The sequence below is a fragment of the Rhineura floridana genome, chromosome 3, assembly GCF_030035675.1.
Source record: "Rhineura floridana isolate rRhiFlo1 chromosome 3, rRhiFlo1.hap2, whole genome shotgun sequence".
NCBI classification, from domain to species: domain Eukaryota; kingdom Metazoa; phylum Chordata; class Lepidosauria; order Squamata; family Rhineuridae; genus Rhineura; species Rhineura floridana.
Window position 1 is genome coordinate 76,695,596 of NC_084482.1, and position 23,924 is coordinate 76,719,519.

The window sequence follows — 23,924 nt, forward strand, 5'->3', positions numbered from 1 at the left end:
TGCTTCGGAGGAATGAAACCGCCTCCGGTTGTTGCTGCAGCAATATACAATCCCTCTTCTCTCCCCCGCCCCGCCCCGCATCCCCGCATCCCCGCAAGACGCCAGTCAGCCTTCGGCTCTGCTAGGGAAGACAGCGCCCCGAGGGAGAAGCCCAAAGGAGAAGGGGCCAGGCAGGTACCGGGCTTGCCTAGTCCCACCGCCGCTGCCACAGCTGCTGCTGGGTCACATTTACAGTGCGACTGCTACAACTGGCGGTGTAGTGTTAGGCGCTGCATGGGAAAACAAATAGCCAACGTATCCTCACCAAGCAAGCGGCGCACTCACTGGGCTCTGATCCTAGAGTTGCCCACCCCACCCCATCCCCCATGTTGCGCAGGATAGTCTCCGTGCAGGGCAAACAGATGGCGACTTTATTACATTTTTAGTTTTCTGGATCAGGCCAAAGTCCACAATTCCAGTCGTCTCCAGCATGCACACAGAGAACCTGTCCTTGTGGTTTGCTTCCAGCTTCTGCTAAAGAGCCGTGTACTGTCCCTGACTACAGAGGCTCAATTTAGTGGCTGAGATCTATATTCCGTGAATCCGTCGAAAGCTAGTTGTGTCTTGTGTGAAAATAGTGTTTCTTTCCCATTCTTCTATATCTGCTGCAGTTGTTTCACTGAATAGTGAGAAATAAATAAAAATCTATTAATGTAGTTATTGGAAAGTGAGATCCATATGAAGCTGGGTCAAAACAGATGCTGAATTTAATTTGGTCAGTCAGCTGTATATTTACTGTAACTAATAACCCTTCACAATATGATTAATTTCTAAAATTATTTTATACAGGCTTCAAGCCCACAAGAAAAGCCCTGCCGCGCTCTGCCCTTCCTGGGTTATTACTTTCCTTAGTCACAAATGTGTGGGTCCTAGTTGTGGTGGTTACTTGCTAGAGAAGGAAATTCATTCTGCACATACTCAAAGGCTCCATCACATATATTGTCAGTGCTCAATATCTTGCACATTCTAGCCTTGATACCTGAGTGCTAGTTCAGATTAAGCCTAGGCTCACAATTTCACTTCCCAAGGCAAGCTAGGTTTTGAGGTTTGCTGGGGCTGTGGGATGGGTTCCCTCTTCCAGATAATATCACCATGGAATAACTGAAACAATTGCCCAGAAGTGGGAGAACAGTTGTCTCATGAATGAATCTGTCATTAAGAAGAGTTGTTGTGGCTTCTCTACCCCAGTACTATTTCTTCAGGGCCAAACCTGAGTGTGGATGAAGTATTGAGCCTTCAATATAGATAGATGCCCATTGTAAGGCATGATCAAACTATTATTAAATTTATTTGCCATTAAGTGCCACCAGCAGCAGAAGAAAGTTACTGTCCAACTTTGAAGGACTTTAGTGTTTTCTGTTTGAAAGAACAACAGAGACAGGGCTATAAATCTGATGCTATGGAGCCAGGTTCCAGTGCCAGGCATACCCCTCAGGGTCCAGCCTCTTGAATGAATATTGATGACTGGTTTCTGCTACAATTTACCATGGAGTATATGAAAGCCCTTGAACCACACTTCAGATGTTCAATTCTCCGCAAGATTAACATCACTTGGAAGAGGAAGCTGGGACTTGATTACTATAATGTACTTTATGTGGGGCTGTCCTTGTATCTGGTCTGGAAGCTGCAGCTAGTGCAGAATGCAGCAGCCAGGCTGCTCACAGGAGCAGATTACTGGCAATATGTAACTCAGCTGCCGAGAGAGCTGCACCGGCTCTTCAGGCAGGCTTTTGGGGTGGGTTAGGTTTTATTATTGAGATTTTTAATGTTTTAATGTATTTGTATGTTTTTATTTTGTACCTCGCCCAGAGTGGCTGGACAGCCAGCCAGATGGGCGACTAATACATTTAATAAATAAATAAATAAAATTAGAGGCCTCTCACTAGACACAGGGCAACCACAGGATGTGGAATTAGCATTTGTGGGCAACTATGTTGGACAAGATAAAGAATAATCATACACTTGCCCCATAATTATTGTGATATCTGTTTCCAAATCACAACTTGCCCAGAATACTTGTCCTATAGGGCACATTTTGTTGCCATCTTCCATTCAATTAAGCTCACTAATGAGAGATTCAGGACAAAAAAAAAAATATTCGCATTGTACTTAGTTAAACTATGGTGTTCTCTTCCACAAGATGTGGTGATGGCAGCCACTTTGGATAGTTTTAACAGTGGATTAAAGCAAGTGGGGGAAACCTTTGGTCCTTCAGATGTTGCTGAACTAGAACTGCCGTCATCCCTGGCCAATGGCCATTCTTCCTGGGGTTGATGGAAGTTGTAGTTTTCCCCACGCCTGGATTAGAGAAATTCATAGATGATAAGACTATCACCTGCTACAAGCCATTATAGCTATATGCTTCCTCCAGTATCAGAGGCAGTATGCCTCTGAATACCTGGTGGTGGTGGTCACAAAGAGGATAGTCTAATTGCTCTCATATCATAGGGAACATAGGAAGCTGGTTTATATCCCAAGTCAGGTCAGGTAATTGGTCCATCTAGCTCAGCATTGTCTATACTGCCTGGCAGCAGCCAGGGTTTCAAGACAGGTCTTTCTCAGTCCTACCTGGAGATGCTGGGGATTGAACCTGGGACCTTCTATGGAAAATAGGATGCTGGACTACGCTTTCATCTGATCCAGCAAGGTGTTCTTATACTCAGATTCTGAGAACGTGAGTCTCTGTCTTTTATGAACTCTGGGGCAGTGATTCCGAGTTGTGTTAGGACTTGCTGATCACTGGAGTTTTAACAAGCTAAGTTTCACTTTAGAGAGCCAGTGTTGCGTAGTGGTTAGAGTGCTGGACTACAACCTGGGAGACCAGGGTTCGAATCCCCACACAGCCATGAAGCTCACTGGGTGACCTTGGGCCAGTCACTGCCTCTAGGCTTCAGAGGAAGGCAATGATAAACCACCTCTGAATGCTGCTTATCATGAAAACCCTATTCATAGGGTCGCTATAAGTTGGAATTGACTTGAAGGCAGTTCATTTCCATTTCAAGTTGCATTTTCAAGCTGCTTGCAGTGGGAGCTGATGTCTGGCAGAAGAAATTGGAGGTAACAAATGTATTTAAAGACAACATAATGTAAAAGAAAAGAAAAGCAGGTGGCAATAGATAGTAAGATGGATTTGGGTGTGGAGAACATAGGTTTATGTCCCACACCCACCAGGGCTCATTGTGTGGCCTTGAGCATTGCTATGTCTAATTTGCCCTTTTATAAAATGTTAGCAACTGTGGTCTGCCTTGCAGCGTTGCTGTGAAATACAATAAAGATGTTAAAAACTTGTGTGTGCGTGTGTGTTTGTGTTATGTGCCTCCAAGTCGACCATGACTTATGGCAACACAATGAATCAGTGACCTCCAATAGCATCTGTCGTGAACCACCCTGTTCAGATCTTGTAAGTTCAGGTCTGTAGCTTCCTTTATGGAATCAACCCATCTCTTGTTTCGCCTTCCTCTTTTTCTACTCCCTTCATTTTTCCCCAGCATTATTGTCTTTTCTAGTGAATCATGTCTTCTCATTAGGTGTCCAAAGTATGATAACCTCAGTTTCATCATTTTAGCTTGTAGTGACCGTTCTGGTTTAATTTGTTCTAACACCCAATTATTCGTCTTTTTCATGGTCCATGGTATGCACAGAGCTCTCCTCCAACACCACATTTTGAATGAGTTGATTTTTCTCTTATCCGTCTTTTTCACTGTCCAACATTCACATCCATACATAGAGAATGGGAATATCATGGTCTGAATGATCCTGACTTTAGTGTTCAGTGATACACCTTTGCATTTGAGGACCTTTTCTAGTTCTCTCATAACTGCCCTCCCCAGTCCTAGCCTTCTTCTGATTTCTTGACTATTGTCTCCATTTTGGTTAATGATTGTGCCAAGGTATTGATAATCCTCGACAAGTTCAATGTCCTCGTTGTCGACTTTAAAGTTACATAAATCTTCTGTTGTCATTACTTTAGTCTTTTTGTGTTGTGTTTCCTCTTCAACTTTCACCAGCATTTTGGAAACATTTTTGAAAGTTGTTTGTTCATTATGTGTTTAGATTCTTCTTAAGATAATATAATCAAATTTTGCGTGGTGGTTCCTGTGATCAAGGAGCAGGTTTTTGTCTATGTTTGGATATAATGGGATACAATTTTGAATCAAGATGGTAGACTGAACCTTTCAAAACTGCACTGATTTTAACCATTGATTTAAAAAATGCCCTGATGTTTTGGTTTCTTACAATTCCCGAGCAATGCTAGGTATGAGGTTGCTAGTGTAATATAAATAGTAGTAAGCATATTTTAAAACCATCACATTCTATTGATTGGAAACACTGGAGGCCTAGATTTGTTTGATTTGCGGGGCCTTAATAGAGTGACTGTCACCAAATCTGCTTCCTCTCTTTGCTATCTATTATGAAGGGAAGTCATCCCTGCTCCCTCCCTCTCAATCTTTAGACGATGCCCACTGTGCTGTTGTCTTCCCCGCTGCCCAAGGTGATGACATCTGACTGCTCTTGAGTCTGATTTGCAGTGTTTGTCCCTGGGCCCAAGGAAACAACAATAAAACAACCTCCCTCAGACAAAAGGAACATACAGAGATGCAGGCAGACCCTTTCATCCTCCAGTTCACCTGCGAAACCTGCCTTAAGCCAAACTAAGCAGTCATCTAAAAATAACCATTGCATATAGCGCAAAGGTTTCTTATTGCATTGCTGAACTATGCTGATAAAAAGGACAAGGACTGCATGACTTTAGAAATTGCAGAAGAGATGAAGAGGAAGCAAGCAAGGACCTCTGCTTTCTCCCTTTCAGTCCCTTAGGGGTAAGAAGGGGAAGGTGGTTATAATGTGTAATTGAAAGTAGTTGAACTGGTGAGAAGTTGAACCAACCTTAGTGCCTGGGGTTTCTGGAGGGGTGCCCTAATTCTGTGTAACAGGATGGAAGATGTAACTGGTGGGAGTGGGGAAAGGGGTTTGAAAGCAGTCTTGATTTGTTGTTTGGGTAATATTCAATGCTAGTCCTATTCAGAGAAGACCCACAGAAGTTAATAGACATTATTAACTTATGCTTATTAGTTTCAATGAGTCTACTCAGAGCAGGAGCTGGTTCAATATAACCCTTTGTCTCTTATTCAAATTCCTAATCAACCAGTTTACAACACCTTGCATTTTAGCTTCTAAAGTACTACAAAGCTCATTTGAGGTTTTAGTGTACACCCATCCTTAGTGTATGTGTGTAAAGGCTATTTAGTGTTTTGTTGTTATGTGCCTTCAAGTCGATTACGACTTATGGTGACCCTATGAAACAAACACACTCTTTCACCAGAAAGATAAATTTAAAACATCATGGAAGCACCCTCGGTCAAAGCACTGGCATCTCCTGGATTATGTAATTGTCCGTGCCAAAGATTGTCGTGATGTACTCCGCACCAGGGCCATGACGAGTGCCAATGACTGCTGGACAGACCACCGATTAATTCGATCCACTATGGCCATTAATATTGTTCCTCAACATAGGCTCCAAGGAAGAAAACCAAGACGTAAAATGAACATCCACGCTCTTCAAGATCCTATTAAGTGAGCTTGCTTTCAAACAACTCTCAAGAAACATCTACCTACGGAACTCCATGAAAACTTTGAGGAACACTGGATTAAACTGAAGACTTCCATTATTGCAGCATGTGAACAAACTATTGGATACCAAACTAAGAAACATCAGGACTGGTTTGATGAGAATGATAGTGAGATTGAACATATCATTGACAAGAAAAGGAAAGCCTTCCAGATATGGCAAAAAGACATTAACTGTGCTGCTAAGAAAAAAATCTATGCCAGTGCAAAGGCTGAGGTCCAAAGAAAAACTAGAGAACTTAAGAACGGCTGGTGGATAAAGAAAGCTCAAGAAATCCAGAATTTTGCAGATGCTCATGATGCATGGGGCTTTTTTAATGCCACAAAGGCCATATACGGACCAACAAATTATGGTACAAATCCCTTACATTCAATAGATGGTACCAAACTTCTAAAGGACAACGAGTCTATTGCACTACGTTGGAAAGAGCATTACCATGACCTTCTTAATCATAACTCTATTGTGGCTGCTGAGGTCTTCTCGCAAATCCCACAACAACAAATTAGAGATGAGCTTGCAGTATCCCCTAATTTGGATGAAGTCAGTAAAGCCATTAATCAAATGAAGAATAACAAAGCTAGCGGACCTGATGGGATTCCTGCTGAAGTCTTTAAAGAAGGTGGGCCTGAACTTACACAACTTCATAAACTCGTTGAAAAAATCTGGATGAGGGAGGAGATCCCGGAAGACTTTAGGGATGCCATAATAATCACTCTTTTCAAGAAGGGTGATAGAACAGATTGTGGGAACAACCAAGGCATCTCTCTTCTAGCTACCGCAGGTAAAATCCTTGGAAGGATCCTCACAAATCGCCTCCTACCTATCTCAGAAGACATCCTCCCTGAATACCAAAAAGGTTTCCGCCCTTCCAGGGGGACAGTGGACATGATCTTCACTGCACGACAGCTTCAAGAAAAATGCAAGGAGCAAAACCCACCTCTGTATATGGCTTTTATTGATCTGACTAAGGCCTTTGATACTGTAAATCGAACTGCTCTCTGGACCATCCTTCTGAAAATTGGATGCCCTGATAAATTTGTGAATATTTTGCAACTCCTCCATAACAACATGATGGCAACAATTTTGGATAACAATGGCTCTCAAAGTGACCCATTCAAAGTGGGATCAGGCGTCAAACAGGGATGTGTCATTGCTCCGACCTTATTTGCTACTTTCATCACCATGATTCTACACCTTGTTGAGGGGAAACTTCCCACTGGCATGGAAATCACTTATCGAACAGATGGAAAGCTTTTTAATCTCAGTAGGCTGAAAGCAAAAAGTAAGGTAATTACAACCTCTGTTGTAGAACTTCAATATGCCGATGATAACGTAGTCTCTGCACATTCAGAGGAAGATCTTCAAACTATCCTAAATGTCTTTGCAGAAGCATATGAAAAGCTTGGCCTGTCGCTTAACATCAAAAAAACCAAAGTGCTTCATCAGCAAGTGAGAACCAATCCCTCTGTAGCACCATCAATCCCACTTTATGGTGCGATGCTGGAGAATGTCAATCACTTTTCTTATCATGGCAGCCATCTCTCTGTAAAAGCTGACATTGACGCTGAAATTCAGCATTGTCTGAGCACTGCGAGTGCTGCATTCTCCCGAATGAAGCGTAGAGTGTTCGAGGATTGGGATATTCGCAGGGAGACCAAAATGCTTATTTACAAAGCCATTGTACTACCGACCTTACTGTACACCTGTGAAACATGGACCATCTATAAACGCCACTCCCAACTTCTTGAAAGATTCCACCAACGCTGCCTCTGGAAAATTCTGCAAATTACTTGGGAAGATAGGCGGACTAATGTTAGCGTATTGGAAGAAGCAAAGACCTCCAGTGTTGAAACAATGATCCTCCAACATCAACTTAGCTGGACCGGCCATGTTGTTCGAATGCCTGATCACCGTCTTCCAAAGCAGCTACTTTACTCCCAACTTAAGGATGGAAAATGGAATATCGGTGGACAGCAAAAGAGGTTTAAAGATGTTCTCAAAGCTAATCTAAAAAAATGTAACATAAGCATTGAGAACTGGGAAGCCTTGGCCATGAGCGTCCCAATTGGAGGTCGACCATTATCAAAGGTGTTATGGACTTTGAAGAAGCACAAGTACAGGGCAAAAGGGACAAACGACCTAAGCGGAAGGCACATCAAGCAAATCCTCATCGTGACTATCTTCCATCTGGAAACCTATGTCCTCACTGTGGGAGGCTGTGTGGATCCAGAATTGGCCTCCACAGTCACTTACGGATCCACTGTTAAAGACCTTATCTTGGAAGACAATCTTACTCGGCCATGAGTGATCGCCAATGAATGAATGAATAGCATTTGTCATGAACCACCCTGTTCAGATCTTCTAGGTTCAGGTCTGTGGCTTCCTTTATAGAATCAATCCATCTCTTGTTTGGCCTTCCTCTTTTTCTATTCCCTTCTGTTTTTCCCCAGCATCGGGAATACCATGGTCTGAATGATTCTGACTTTATTGTTTAGTGATACATCTTTGCATTTGAGGACGTTTTCTAGTTTTCTCACAGCTGCCCTCCCCAGTCCTAGCCTTCTTCTGATTTCTTGACTATTGTCTCCATTTTGGTTAATGACTGTGCCAAGGTATTGATAATCCTTGACAAGTTCAATGTCCTCACTGTTAACTTTAAAGTTATATAAATCTTCTGTTGTCATTACTTTAGTCTTCTTGACGTTCAGCTGTAGTCCTGCTTTTGTACTTTCCTCTTTAACTTTCATCAGCATTTGTTTCAAATAATTACTGGTTTCTGCTAGTAGTATGGTATCGTCTGCATATCTTAAATTACAGTATTGATATTTCTCCCTCCAATTTTCACACCTCCTTCATCTTGGCTCAGTCCTGCTTTCTGCATGATATGTTCTGCATATAGATTAAATAAATAGGGTAATAAAATACACCCGTCTCACATCCTTTCCGATGGGGAACCAATCGGTTTCTCCATATTCTGTCTTTACAGTAGCCTCTTGTTCAGAGTATGGGGTGTGCACTGGGACAATCAGATGCTGTAGCACCCCCATTTCTTTTAGAGCATTCCATAGTTTTTCATTATTTACACAATCAAAGGCTTTGCTGTAATCTATAAAGCACAGAGTGATTTTCTTCTGAAATTCCTTGGTCCATTCCATCATCCAACGTATGTTTGCGATATGATCTCTGATACCTCTTCCCTTTCTAAATCCAGCTTGGACATCTGGCAATTCTTGATCCATATATGGCAAGAGCTCTGACAATGTTCCACTGAAACTGCTACAGGGATATTGCCTTTTATCAGCACAGCCTCGGTTGAAGAGTATTGCTTAGAAGGTGCTAACAACATATGATAGAATCTACGTTGGTGTCAATGTGCCAAGAGGGTGAGAGGGACTTTTGGGGGCAGAGTTTTCAAAGCACTAGAATTAGTTTGGAACACAGGATTTTGCTCCATAATCCAGCTAATGGCATCATGAGACTGTTATGTACCTTTGACACATAATCAGTGAAGGCATGTGTAAGACCCCACCATGTAGGGAGATGTTTATTTAGCGTTGACAGGACATGCAATGGTGACTAAATGATGTAAACTTTGCAGGCGCAACTAGAAATTTGGCTTAAGCCATCAGAGACCTTGTGTTTGGTATTCTGCGTCCACCATGTATCTTAGAACGTTCCTCATCTTTTGACAAGCCACATTGTAAGGCAATGTTGTGTCTCTCTTTCTCTCTGTTTTCTCCATAGACGCAACACTATACATCTTCATTGCTATTTAACATGTTAATGTTTTGTATGCTCCTTGATAGCCTGAGAAAGCATCTTTTCTATATTTGGGACATCAGAGCAGAAAGTGTGTGATTCAGACTCTCCCGTCACATTGATTATTTTGTTTACAATGCTTTAAATAACTAAAAAGGCAAGGGAAGAGGCAAGCTTGTTAGCTAAGCTGCAGTCCTTGCTAATCCTCAGGATGTCAGCTATGTTGGCCTCTCTTTCACCTTCTTTCCTTTATCATCTGTGAGAATCACTGATAAAAACCTTGTATTCCTTTCTGGGGACAGAACAGTGGAGATGCAGACCCTTCTATCTTTGGCACTGTCCATGGCTTAAATAAAGGGGGGTGGGAAAACCTTTTCAGCCCAAGGGCCGCATTCCCTTCTGGGCAACCTTCCAAGGGCCACAAGCCAGTGGTGGCAGGACCAGAGGCAAAAGTGGACAGAGCAGTGAATGTGGATTTTACCTTGTACACTAGGCTACTTTTGTTAGTTTTTATTGGATATATATTTCAGCAGAGTGAAGAAATAACTGTCTGTTAACATTGGTAGTTGAAAGAATAAAGAAGCAGCCATGCGGCTTGTACTCAGGGAGTCATTACTAACTATCTGAGAACCAAAACAGGAAAAGAAGAGAGGAAGAGGAGGTGCAAAGCCTGCAAAAACACTTTAGAGGATGAATCAGCAGAGGGAAGAACATATCGCCTTTTTGTCTATTCTCTTTCTCTCCCCCCCCCCCCCCCAGTTCAGGTTACTTGTAACATGTGCTGGTGCTTTTCTCCCAACAGTTTCTACACTTATGCACCCCTTTCTGTCCTCCATCCAGGCAAGCAAGAAGCGTTATCAGAGTTCGAGGATACATTCAGGCCAGGCAAAAACAATCAAGGATGGTGCAAATCAGGGCCTGTGACTCTGTGAGGGATGTGGCCTAGGAAGAGGATGTGTGACTGGGTAGAATTCCAAGGGCCAGACTGAGATGCCTGGAGGGCCACATTGGCTCCCGGGCCTAAGGTTTCCCATCCCTGTCTTAATTGTACCAACTGTTAACTGAAGTCAGCTTCTGATTGTGATAAAGATGTAAAATCAATGTCATATGAGAGCTGGTGTGGTATCCCTGTTAAGTGTGTGACTTGTGAAGTCCCTGGTTGAAACTTCCCTGAGCATGGCCTCACAAAGCAGTCACAGGCAGCACATAACAAAGATATTACTCAGGATGTAGGTCTTAATCTGGCTTTAGCACTTGGGTTTGTCATTTGCTTCATAGACCTAGCCTGAGCCTAGGACATTGGTATTATAGCTGATATCAAAACTTGCCTGTATTTGATTCATATGAAGGCGCTTACATCTATGCCAATGATGTTGTCCCATGTTATGCATTAGAGTCTAAAGTTTAGGCACTGGTGGGTTTCATGACCTTGATCCCCTATCAACAAAAACGAACAAGTTTCATAACAAAAGAGTACAGTACTCAGGATTGCAATGTGTACCTTAAATACAATGGACTGAAAATGGAACTCAACAAAAACGAACAAGTTTTATAACAAAAGAGTACTCAGGATTGCAATGTGTACCTTAAAATACAATGGACTGAAAATGGAACTCTGGTGCAGAAACAAAGGACTTCTCACCTAAGAAAAATTAGTTTCTTTGATGGGTTGTTGGTTTTTTTGCATGTCAAGAGAGAAGTCACTGAGGACTGGGCCTTAGGAATTTCAGCTAAAACTAGCTTCTCTTTAGCTTTACTTTCAAGATATGGTTCTGTCAACTATCTGTTTTTTATTTCAATCTACATTTTTTTAACTACTGTGCTTGGATTAATTTGTGCTGATTTTTTTTAAGTGGTAACTTTTTAATTTTATTATGTTAATTCTGGATATTTGCGTTGTGAGGGCTACTTGCCCTGAAAGATGGACTAGATAACTTTTAATAAATAATAAAAATAAAGTTCACACTCCAATCAATATGTAGTCTATTCCATTCAGTGCAATCTAGCTGCAGCATATTTAAAGGCACGCTATATCCTTTGCTTAACGCCTTTACCAATTTTCAGCCTGAATCTAAACATATGCCACTTAGTTCAGTGTTAGGGTTACTTAATTGAAAAGAAGTTTTCTTTCAATCAAAGGGATTTAAATCAAAACGATTTAAAACTGTACTTTGGGTCAGAATAACAATTATATCCTGTTATAGCCAAAGTAGTCAAATTCCTAGGTACCCAAATAAATAGCAAGCTTATTTTCTGTATGTCCTGTCAGATGTATTTCCTGCATTTCAGATGTTTAAAGCTTATCCATATGTGCTGACACATTTCTAAGCAGCTTTAAGTCTTTTTAAAGAAGTTTGGGAACTGATGCTTGTGCATTCTGAGTCCTCTAGTGAAGTCTATTTTTGGGTTCTATATTTTTTTTAGTTGCCACCCCCCACCCCCCCGAACTGCTGCAGTGTTAAATGCAGTTGAATGCATTCCCACTTTCCTGTTGTGTCTGGGAACTGAGAAATATATAGATAACCAGTGGTGCAGCTAGGTAATTTTAGACCCTGGATTTAATGGTCTTGCCCGATGTGTGTTTTGTTTTAGAGAGTCATGTGTATTTTGTGAAGCACAAAGTTTACATTTCTCTTCTCCCGACCACCATTCTATGCTTTCAGTTGTAGTTTCTGTGTTCCTGATACGTTAGAGCAGTGATTCTCAAACGGTGCGCCAGGGCACACTGGTGCACTGCAAGAGGTGGCTAGGTGTGCCGTGAATATTGTGAAAGCATATTATTATTAAGTTATTTTTATTCATAGTTTAAAATATATTAATATATTTTTTATTTTGTACACGAAGTGCGCCAGAAAATTTTTATATGTTTTACAGTGCGCCGCGAACCAAAAAAGTTTGAGAACCACTGCATTAGAGCAACAAATAAGTTTGCCAACCCTGATAAAAAAGGAATTTTGCTGAGCATGTGCACTTCTGTATTTTTAACTCTCTTAAATCATAGCACTGTCATGAAGGTTGCTTCTGTTGCCTTGATGCTCAACATATTTCCTTGGGAAATATTTCCATTTTGTTGCAGAAAAGGACAATGTGGGTGATATCCAGCTAAATCATACTCAGAGAAGACCCATTGATTTCTGTGGGTCTAGTCTTAGTATGACTTGATTGAATACCTATATTTAAAAATAATAAAATGAGCATCTCTAACCATGAACATGCCTGGTGGCCATCCACTGACTATAAAATGTTTTTTTTAAAAAAATAAAGGATGCTGCGGTCATTAGAGTCAGCCCTAGCAGACCTCGACATGCCCATACCTGCTCAGTAAGGGCACACTGGGCCTTTTCACCTCTGCCTCCATAATCTGCCATTCTTTGGGGGGTCATTTGGGAGGTCTTTTAGGCTCTGAAACTCTGGATGTTAGTGCCCAAGGTCCAGACTTAGCTGCACCAATGCAGATATCTCCAAGTGCTGGTTCACTTGTGGCAGATTAAAGTTGTAAACCAATCCCAAGGTATGGTTTTGGGGACTCCCCTAGAAGCCTAATTGGGAAGCAAGATCTGTTGGAGTGTTAATGTGAGTCCTTCCATCTTATGCTCAGGTTGCGTGTATGCATGTACTCAGGTTGTATGTATGTATGTACCCCAACCATATATCCTAAACACCACAATCTCCACTGACCTTCAATCCAAGGAAACTGAACCCTGGGTAAGCGCTGGAACCCCTGGAAGTCTCCCACTGCTTGGAGATTGGGATGCGCCCAATGGTATTGAAATTCACAAAAAGTAACCCTTCAACAATGAAATAGGTATATGTGCTAGTTATGTCCTGATTATCAACAACTTATTTGTCACTGATCTGTAATCTAAACTCTTTCAAAGGATCTCACCATAGGAAAACTTCATTCTGCATATTTTTGATGGTTTTTCTTTGGTATGCAACAGGCAGATTCTGGGCATCTTCTCTTCAGCTTGCTGTCATATAAAATTATCCTTTTAAAAGAAGATTTATAAAAAATCAAAAGGGGTGGGGAAATTTTCTTGACCAAGCGAATGTATGAACAGCAAATGAGCGTGCAAGACACGAATGCTTTGAAATGCTTGTGCAGTTTTTGCTACCACTTTTTAAGATTATTTGAAAATGAGAGGATACAAAGGGAGAGAAACAAGGATGACTGACACACAGGAGCAGCCGAAAGAGGGTACGGTTCCTGCACTGGAAATTCCCTCTTCTACACAACTGTTAAAGATGCAGGAGCCCTGTCTTCTTTGCATCTGGCCACCCTCATGGAGCATGAAGATAACCTGTTTTAATGTTTTTGATTGCTGTAAACCATCCAGAGAGCTTCTGCTATGGGGCAGTATACAAGTGCAATAAATAAAGGAAGGAAGGAAGGAAGGAAGGAAGGAAGGAAGGAAGGAAGGAAGGAAGGAAGGAAGGAAGGAAGGAAGGAAGGAAGGAAGGAAGGAAGGAAGGAAGGAAGGAAGAGGATAACATTAGAGAAAACAAATAAAGAGGTAACAAGAGAGTTGTTCCAAATATTGGAAAGGCTCACAAAGAAAATAATAAACTGTTCATTAGGGGATAACTGAGGGAAGGTGAGAAAACAAATGGATCAAGTAGTCAAACAGATTTGAAGTCTGATCCTAAACAGATTTCGTAATAACCCCTGGAGTTTAGTGGGACTCGCTTCTTGTTAAATATGTTACTGTTGTGCAGATTCCAGTGTGTCTCCACCTCTGTTTTTTGAAAACTGGGGCACATGACACTAGTCAGACTCAGCCCCCTTTACTATAAAACATGGCCAGATCAGCTCGAGTGCATTTTTTACAATTCAGCTTCAACAGATTTCGCAACTGATTGGTAGATCAACCTCTTGCCCTTCCAGGTGTAGCCAATGGAAACACTTTGCTGTAGGTTCAGGCAGAGACAGTGATTGGCCCAACACTTTGTTCTGGGCGGTCCTGTAAGATCTGAAGCTAGCAGGTGCGTCCAGCCAAGATTGATATCTTCCAGCTGTACACAGGTAATGATCTGTTCATACAAGCAAAACAGGCTGAGATGCATGATATGTAGGGAATCCTGAAATTCTGTACTTCAGTCTGCAGGTAGTAGTGGATGGGAAAACAGTGGGCCTCCATAAGTTGCTGGACTCATAAACACCTAAGAAGAACTTGCTAGATCAGGCTAGTGGCCCATCTAGTTCAGCATTCTGTTGTCACAGTGGCCAACCAGATGCCTATGGGAAGCCCACAAGCAGGATCTGAGCACAAGAACACTCTTCCCTCCTGTGGTTTCCAGCAACTGCTATTTGGAAGCATACTGCCTCTGACCATGGAGGTGGAACATAGCCATCACGGCTGGTAGGCACTGACAGTCTTATCCTTCATGAATTTGTCTATTCCTCTTTTAAAGGCATCCAAGTTGGTGGCCATCACTGCCTCGTCTGGGAGCCAGTTCTATAGCTTAACTATGCACTGTGTGAAGAAGTACTTCCTTTTATCTGCCCTGAATCTTCCAGCATTCAGCTTCATTGGATGGCCACGAGTTCTAGTGTTCTGAGAGAGGTAGAAAAACTTCACTCTGTCCATGCCATGCATAATTTTATAAACTTCTATCATATGCATAATTTTATAAACTTCTATCATGTCACCTCTGACTTGCCTTCACTCTAAACTAAAAAGCCTCAAATGCTGCCTTTCTCATAGGGGAGTTGCTCCACTCCACTGATAATCTTGGTTGCCCTTCTTGTATCTTTTCCAACTTGACGATATCCAGGGCTGGTGCCAGGCATGTCAGGGCCTTTGGGCACCAGCCTGCTCCAGGCCCCGGCACATGCACGCACGCACACCCTACCTACCTACCTTTCCCTTGGTGAATGTTGGTTGTGCTGCGAGCGCAAGCCTTCCATCAACCAAGATGGCGACTGAGGTTTCCCTAAGGGGTTGATGTCTCCACCGCCATCTTGGTTGATGGCATGCATGCATGCTACATGCATACATCCCTGAAGTGAAGTGACCAGAACTATACACAGTATTCCAAATGCATTTGCATTATGGTATCTGCAGTTTTATTTTCAATACCTTTCCTAATGATCCCTACGATGGAACTTGCCTTTTCACAGTTGCTGCAAACCCAAGGTCTAGTTCCTGGTCAGTCACTGCCAGTTCAGACCCCATGAGCTTATATGTGAAATTATTTTTTTTTGCCCCAACATGCATCACTTTACACCTGCTCACATGAAATTGCATTTGCCATTGTATCACTCAATTTGGAAAGATACTTCTGGAGCTCTTCACAATTTCTTTTTCTTTTAATGACCCTGAACAATTTAGTATCATCAGCAAACTTGGCCACCTCACTGCTCACCCCTAACTTCAGGGTAGAAACACTGTTCTGCCTGTTCCAGTGTGTCTCCACCTCTCTCTCCTGAAAACAGGGTCACACAATGCTAGTCAGACCCTGCCCCCTTTTTACTGTAAAGCCTAGTGGGAGTAGCATTTTTTTTTAAATCCAAAGAGATTTCTCAGCTGATCGGCAGATCAACTCATTCCCCTCCAGGTGTGGCTAATGGAAACGCTTTGCTCTGGTGACTAGTGTGTACACAGTCTTAGATCGTTCATGAACAAGCTAAAAACCACAGGTCCCAATCTTTGGGGGACTCCACTTTCTACATCCCTCCATTGGGAGAACTGCCCATTCATTCCTACTGTCTGCTTCCTGCTGCTTAAGTACTTCTTGATCCACAAGTGGACCTCTTCTCTTATTCTATGTCTGCTAAGCTTACTCAGGAGTCTTTGGTGTGCTACCTTGTTGAAAGCTTTTTGAAAGTCTAAGTATGTTATCAGGTTATCAACCAAGATGGCAGCAGAGGCACCAGCCCCTTAGGGAAGCCTTGGGTGACATATTGGTTGATGGCAGACATGTGCATAGCATGGCTAGCATTCACTCCAATGGGAGAGGTAGGTGGGGCATGCAGGCAGGCACTGCGGGCGTGCACGGTTCTACGGTGTGTGTGCCTGGGAGCTCCCTCTCTGTGATCCGTGGCAGGGTTGGGAGCCAACACTGCCGCAGATCACGGAACGGAAGCACTACTCACCCACTCTAAGGAGGGGCCTGACCTGGCCACCCTCTGGTGCTGGCTCTGTACGTTATGTCAACCAGACCACTTCTATCTATATGTTTGTTGACACTATGAAAGAACTCCAATAGGTTGGGGTTTTTTTTGGACTAATTTTAATTTTACAGAACTCCAGTAGGTTAGTGAGTCAAGATTTACCCTTGCAGAAGCCATGCTGGCTCTGCTTCAGCAAGGCTTGTTCTTCTATATACTTGGTTATTTTATCTTTAACAATACTTTCTACCAGTTTTCCTGGAGCAGACATTAAGCTAACCAGCCTGTAATTTCTAGGATCCCTGCAGGATCCCTTTTTAAATAATGGTGTTACGTTGGCCACTTTCCAGTCCTTAGGTGTGGAGGCAGACCTGAAGGAAAAGTTACATATTTTTATTAGAAGATCAGCTACTTCACATTTGAGTTATGTGAGAACTCTCAGGTGGATACCATCTGGACCTGGTGATTTGTCAGTTTTCATTTTGTCTGTTAAGTCTAGGACTTCATATCTTTTCACCACTATCTGCCTCAGTTCCTCAGATTCCCTTCCTGCAAAAGGGATCCTATTATTCCTTATCATTGGCCATGCTGATTGAGGCTGATGGGAGCTAAAGTCCAACACATCTGGAGATTCACAGGTTCCCCATCCCTGGTTTAAGTTACTGAAATTATCCCAGTTCCTTATCTCCTCTGACAGTTTCCTCATATCACGTCTGTTTCTCACTCCACTGTCCACCTTGTATTCTTCTTTCAACCATCTTGTTTCAGGACTCCCAGTTCAGGACTCCCTCACACCTTTTGCCAGCCCTCAGCATAGCCTGCCCTGTCCCCATAAAGTTACTCTGGTCCCTAGAGCCTGTGTGATGATTTAATTCCCAACCTGACAACTTTATTTTCCTCCCACAAGTTGGACTGTATAAATCTTGACAGTTTTTTTTTCTCTTGAGCAGTTAGTTGCTTATTAACATTCTGTGTCACCACACCAGCTCAGCCAATTGGCATCAAAGGCTGTTTTTCTAGAGCACAATAAAGATTTTTGAAAAGAAGCTGTGAGTCTGTAAGCAGTAAGCAAACTTGAATTGCTAATTTGTAATGAACTTTTGTAGGCCTTCTCATGTTGTGTACCAAATAATTTAGCTTATTAGGTACCACAGCAGTTTTGATTTTTCTCAGTGAGGAATCATAAGAGAGCCAAGAGCTGAAAAATAATGTATTTGGAACAATGAAAGTAACTGCTACTTAAGGTTGCCATGTGTCTACTTAGGTGGCCTGATGGAAAAGAGGACAGGTCACCTTTAATAGTTGTATAGAAGAGGGTATTTCAGAAGGTCTGGCTTGTTGTGCACTCCTTCCTCTTGTACACAACTATTAAGGTGCAGGACTCAGGAGCCATGTTCTCTTTTTCATCTGGTCATGCTATTACATAACAGAATTGCAGAGCTGGCTACAACTGGCACATCAATAGTTTAAACAGGAAGAGTTATCCAGCCCATTTTTCTTGTAAAAACACACCATAGTTACACAAGGGAGATAACATGATCTAGTGCTGAAAGAGAAAACATTTCCTTCTCTTCCCCCTACCCCCCAAAGCTAATTGAAATGGTGGATACTACTGTTGTGGACAGAGGATAGCACTACATTTTTCTTGTTCTTTTTCAGGAGTACACCAGTGCTTTCAAGTTATACTGAGAAAGCACTATAGCTGACTGATCACTGGTCGCCACCTACTCTGCTTACTGTGCTATATCTTCATAGTTGCTAGGCTGGTAAGTGAGGGCAGCCTGATGGGGCCATGTGTGTCACCAGTCCTGAAAGTGCTTTTCTGGCTGCCATTGAGCTACCAGGCCCAATTCAAGATATTGCTACTACCATATAAAGCCCTAAATGGCTTGGGACTAGGGTTGCCAGGTCGGAACCATCCAAAAACCTGACAAAATGGGGGTGGGCCCTAGTGACATCATGGGGCGGGCCCTAGTGATGTCACGGGGCGGGCCCTAGTGACATCATGGGGTGGGCCCTAGTGATGTCATGAAGCATGACACATTGTATCAACCACGCGTGCGTGCAGCATACCATTCAAAAAAAATTTCTGATTGGAAATTAAAATAGAAATCTTACCTAAAAGAGGTCCAGCTGAAGTGACAAGGTCATTCCTTCTCACCATCTTAGGGAGTATGGATGGAAAATGGAAATGGAATGCCTTCAAGTCGATCCCGACTTATGGTGACCCTATGAATAGGGTTTTCATGGTAAGAGGTATTCAGAGGTGGTTTACCATTGCCTTCCTCTGACTTTGGACACATAATGAGAAGACATGATTCATTAGAAAAGACAATAATACTGGGAAAAACAGAAGGGAGTAGAAAAAGAGGAAGACCAAACAAGAGATGGATTGATTCCATAAAGGAAGCCACAGACCTGAACTTGCAAGATCTGAACAGGGTGGTTTATGACAGATGCTATTGGGGTCGCTGATTCATAGGGTCACCATAAGTTGAAATTGACTTGAAGGCACATTAACAACAACAACTGAATTAAAGATACAAAAGAGGAAAGTGGAAGGTGTTTTATTTTATTTTTTACAGCCTGGAGAAGTGGTAAGAGGTAAAGTCAGGAATGAATGCATTTTTTTAATGAACAAGATAGCATGTTGAACTATCTTGTAAAAATGAACTAAGAGTGCTTGCAGCAGCTATGCTAATGCAGAATGAGCCAGTTGTTATCTGCATGGTGCTATGAAGTCAGTGGTATGTTAACTGTATGCTCATGCAACAGATGGTATAGCACAGTGGGGAGGAGAGCCTGGCTGGGAGTCCAGCGTCTATGAGTTTAAATTCCCGCTCGTGTCTCCTGGATGTCAAGGGCCAGCTAAAGATCACCCCCACAGTGAGTGGCTCAGGGATTATGTGCCCTGCCACCTGTGGGCAAGGTGCATAGTCGCAGCTGGCAGTTGCGGACAAGGAAGGGACTGGCTTGTGTAGCTGTGGCAAGCTGAGCAGGCCCTAGCCAGGTGGGGAGTACTAGCCTTAGATGGTAAACCGCCTCTGAATACCGCTTACCATGAAATCCCTATTCATAGGGTAGCCATAAGTCGGAATCGACTTGAAGGCAGTCCATTTCCATTTCCATGCATATAATTAAACAGATGCAGTCAAGTTTTTGGACTTTATTGTGATTGCTGGCCAAGCAGGATAGGGCTCATGGGAGTTTTAGTACAATATCTGGAGGATGCTACTTTGGCTGCCTTTGGGATAATAGATGGCAGCCTTAAGTCTGAAATGGTGTTTGGAATTCTGTAGAGACCAGCCAGTACACATTATGTCATACGGCCAATTCTTAACCATTTGGCTGTGGCAGTTACCTGAAATTGCTCTTTCGTGGGCTCTCACAAACACCACCAAGCTTTTCTTTTAAAACAGACCAGCTTGTTTAAGTACATACAAAGAATAAAAAAGGAAGTCAACTGACAAGAACAAGACACTTTTTTCTAAGCAAAATTGATCAAAGAAAAAAAGTATGCTTGTGTGTGTGCCTGTGCATTTGTGTGTAACACACACACACACACACACACACACACACACACACACACACACACACACTTACATGTAGCATAGAATCACAGAGCTAGAAGGGGCCTTTTAGTCCTTCTAGTCTAAGCCCCTGCTGGAAGTCCAAAACCCAGAACAAGATCAGGTCTGTTCGCTTAAATTGCCACATTAGAGACTTAATGAGACAACACGAGTCAGTTTAATGGGAACTTTCCCACAACAGGGTGACCATATGCTTAGATCTGATAGACCTGAAGCAGCTGACAATTTAGGGCAGACTTCCCCAGCTTGGTGCCCTCCAGATGTTAGCTGGTGGCAGCTGTATGCCCAAAGATATCTGGAAGGCACCAGGTTGGGGAAGGCTGCTTTGGGGAGATGGGAAATGTGCAGAAAAATGGAACAATGGCACACATTCCTATTTGTTGTCATTTCAATCTCACTCCCACATCCTGTCAAGAAAAGACAATTACATGATGATTCTGTCCGTTTCCAGCAGTGCAATTATCCAGAGGAAATAGTAAGAAACTGAGGATTAGGGCCAAACTCTCTCTCTCTCCAGCCTCTCTCTCTCTCCAGCATCTCTCTCTCTCTCCAGCATCTCTCTCTCTCTCCAGCATCTCTCTCTCTCTCCAGCATCTCTCTCTCTCTCCAGCATCTCTCTCTCTCTCCAGCATCTCTCTCTTTCTCCAGCATCTCTCTTTCTCCAGCATCTCTCTTTCTCTCTCTTTTTCCAGCATCTCTCTCTTTCTCTTTCTCCAGCATCTCTCTCTTTCTCTTTCTCCAGCATCTCTCTTTCTCCAGCATCTCTCTCTTTCTCTTTCTCCAGCATCTCTCTCTTTCTCTTTCTCCAGCATCTCTCTCTTTCTCTTTCTCCAGCATCTCTCTCTTTCTCTTTCTCCAGCATCTCTCTTTCTCTTTCTCCAGCATCTCTCTCTTTCTCTTTCTCCAGCATCTCTCTCTTTCTCCAGCATCTCTCTCTTTCTCCAGCATCTCTCTCTTTCTCCAGCATCTCTTTCTCTCTCTCTCTCTCTAGCGTCTCTCTTTCTCCAGCATCTCTTTCTCTCTCTCTCTCCAGCATCTCTCTCTTTCTCCAGCATCTCTTTCTCTCTCTCTCTCCAGCATCTCTCTCTTTCTCCAGCATCTCTCTCTAGCGACTCTCTCTTTCTCCAGCATCTCTTTCTCTCTCTCTCCAGCATCTCTCTCTTTCTCTCTCTTTCTCCAGCATCTCTCTCTCTCTCCAGCATCTCTCTCTTTCTCCAGCATCTCTCTCTTTCTCCAGCCTGCCACCCACAGCAGCAGTGGACGCCGGACGGGGCCAGCTCCTTCTTAGCCCCAAGGACGCCCGGCCGCTTCACCCCTCGTGCTGTGGGCGCTGCTGGGCGGCAGCGGCCGCGATGCCCTCCCCAGCCAGAGACGCTGCGGCCGCCACCGCCGCCGCCGCCACTGCCGAGCTCCATAGCAGCCACTCCCGCCCAGCGGCGCCCACAGCAGGAGGGAGAATGACAGCGCCGCGCTTGCCTGACCGGCCTTTTAAGCAGCGCCCACCTCGCGCGCCCAGGGCCAGCCCCTCGTTGCCGCTCCCGCCCGCAGGGCATCTCTGGGCACGTGCAGAGTGTCCTGGCCTCGCCGCCTGGGAAGACAGAGCCCGGCCCCGGCGGCACCAGCTCTCCCTGCCTCAATGACAAAGGGCGGGAAGGCAGCCAGCCACACCCGTCACACATGCGTGTCAATCACGCATGCGTGGCTGAGGGGGCCAATGAAAAGCCGGAGATCATCCAGTTTAAGCAAAATATTGCCGGAGGCCGGAGACGGCCCCCTTTTCCCTGAGACTCCGGCAGAAAGCCGGAGACCTGGCAACCCTACTTGGGACCCAAGTACCTAAAAAGGCACCTTCCCCAGTATCAGCCATCTTGGACCCTACCCAAATCAGGTGAAGCCTTGTTTGTCATGCTGCCTTGTTGGTGTTGACCCAGAACAAGGCCTTTTCAGTGGCAGTTTCCCATTTGTGGTGGAATGCCCTCCCCAGTGGCGTTTGTCTCCCTCATTATTGAGCATATTGAGCATCAGGAGGAATCTGAAAACATTTGAAAGCATTTGAGGGCAACCCGAAGATCATTGGACTAAAGAATGTTTTTAACTGTAACTGTTTTAGAATGTTTTAAACTGTGATTAGAATGCCTTTTAATTGTTTTGCTGATGCGTTTGCCACCCTCGGCTCTGTGACATCCTTCCCTGGCACCACCTGTGTCGCCCTCACTCGTGGCTACCAGCAGTCAGTATCGTCGTGTTTATTTTTACCTCTCTCCGCTCTAGCACAGATCTCAAAAGATCCCCCTGCTAGGCCACACTACCCAACACTCTGTGTATCCAATATAACCTCTAGACTGTGCCTTAGTCTCTTCCTGGTTATTTTGATACCTTGTGTCTGTGTGTATAGGTAATTCCCAACCCCCCCGAAGCCTCTTGCCTATGAAGCTCACAGCTCTGGGTTGCTCTGTGGTACTGGATGTTGATACAATATCTCTTCCTTCACCGCTGCTACCATTCAATACTATTTCTTCTTCAGCCTTGGTTACTCTGCCTCCCCTCTGGTCTGTGCCCCCCCAGCTGAGGAATCAGGTTTTAAGTAAACCAAGAAAATATTTATTGATAACACTAAGAATAACAAGATTACTTATAGATTTCATTGACAAGCATATGGTTTCATATATCTCTTATGTTCCTAATTCCTACTATTTGCCTGAGAACTCCCAATCCAATATCTCAACAGCCACCTCTTACTCTCCACATCAACCTCCCTGTCCACAGCCTCCCTGTCCAACCCCCACCACTACTCAACTGTCATCCTCTCATTTATACCTTCAGCCATTCAAACACACAGCCAATCATCATCCAGTATTCTACAGCCCATGTACTCCCCCTTCTCACTCACTCCACTTACCATATTTCCTATAATAAATGTGCACTTACCATATTTACATTACATTCACATACAGGAACATCACAGGCTTCTTCAGGAGGAAGGGCAGGATATAAATTCAATAATAACAATAGTTGTATGAAACATTATGGGGTGACTGATCATGGGAGGAAGGGTGGGATATAAATGAAATAATAAATAAAAAAATAAAACGTTGGTTGGACCTGTAAAATTATTTATGTGCCTGCTTTTCGGCGGTAACGCAGCCGAAGCTCTGCTCACGGCCGGAGTTCGATTCCAACGGGAGGAAGTTGAATCTCCGGTAAAAGGGGTCGAGGTCCACTCAGCCTTCCATCCATCTGTGGTCGGTAAAATGAGTACCTGGCATATGCTGGGGGGTAAAGAAAGGCCGGGGAAGGAACTGGCAATCCCACCCCATATATACGGTCTGCCTAGTAAACGTAGCAAGATGTCACCCTAAGAGTCGGAAACGACTTGCACTACAAATGCAGGGACACCTTTACCTTTTACAGAAGCTTAACTTCCTTGGTCTGTGAATACAATTGGAGAGCAAAAAGCAGCCTATTAAAAATGGCTGCCTTGGCTGCCTGCCTGCCTGATCACAGGCCTTCAGGTCAGTACTCGTGGGGTTACTGCTCCTCCAGGCAGTCAAGATGGGGAGGTCAGGGATCCTGATTCTAGTGTACACCACCCCATCTCTCACCAATCAGAACATTTCCTTCACAAAAGAAAGCATACAGAGCAGTTTTTTTTAATTGTTCTTCTCGGGGAGAAACTTCACACATGCTCAAGGACACGTAATCTGAGCTACCGAAATGTTTTCAAGGATGACGTTCTGAATTTCTACCTAACCTGTAACTATTTGAGACCCTGAATCACTTCAAGGAGAAGGGGGGA

At 43.5% G+C, this 23,924-nt stretch overlaps 1 protein-coding gene across 1 annotated transcript in view; it reads left to right on the forward strand.

Moving 5' to 3' along the window:
• Nucleotides 1–23,924, forward strand: part of PTTG1 (PTTG1 regulator of sister chromatid separation, securin) — a 294,965-nt gene that overhangs the window by 69,478 nt on the left and 201,563 nt on the right. The window lies entirely within an intron of this gene.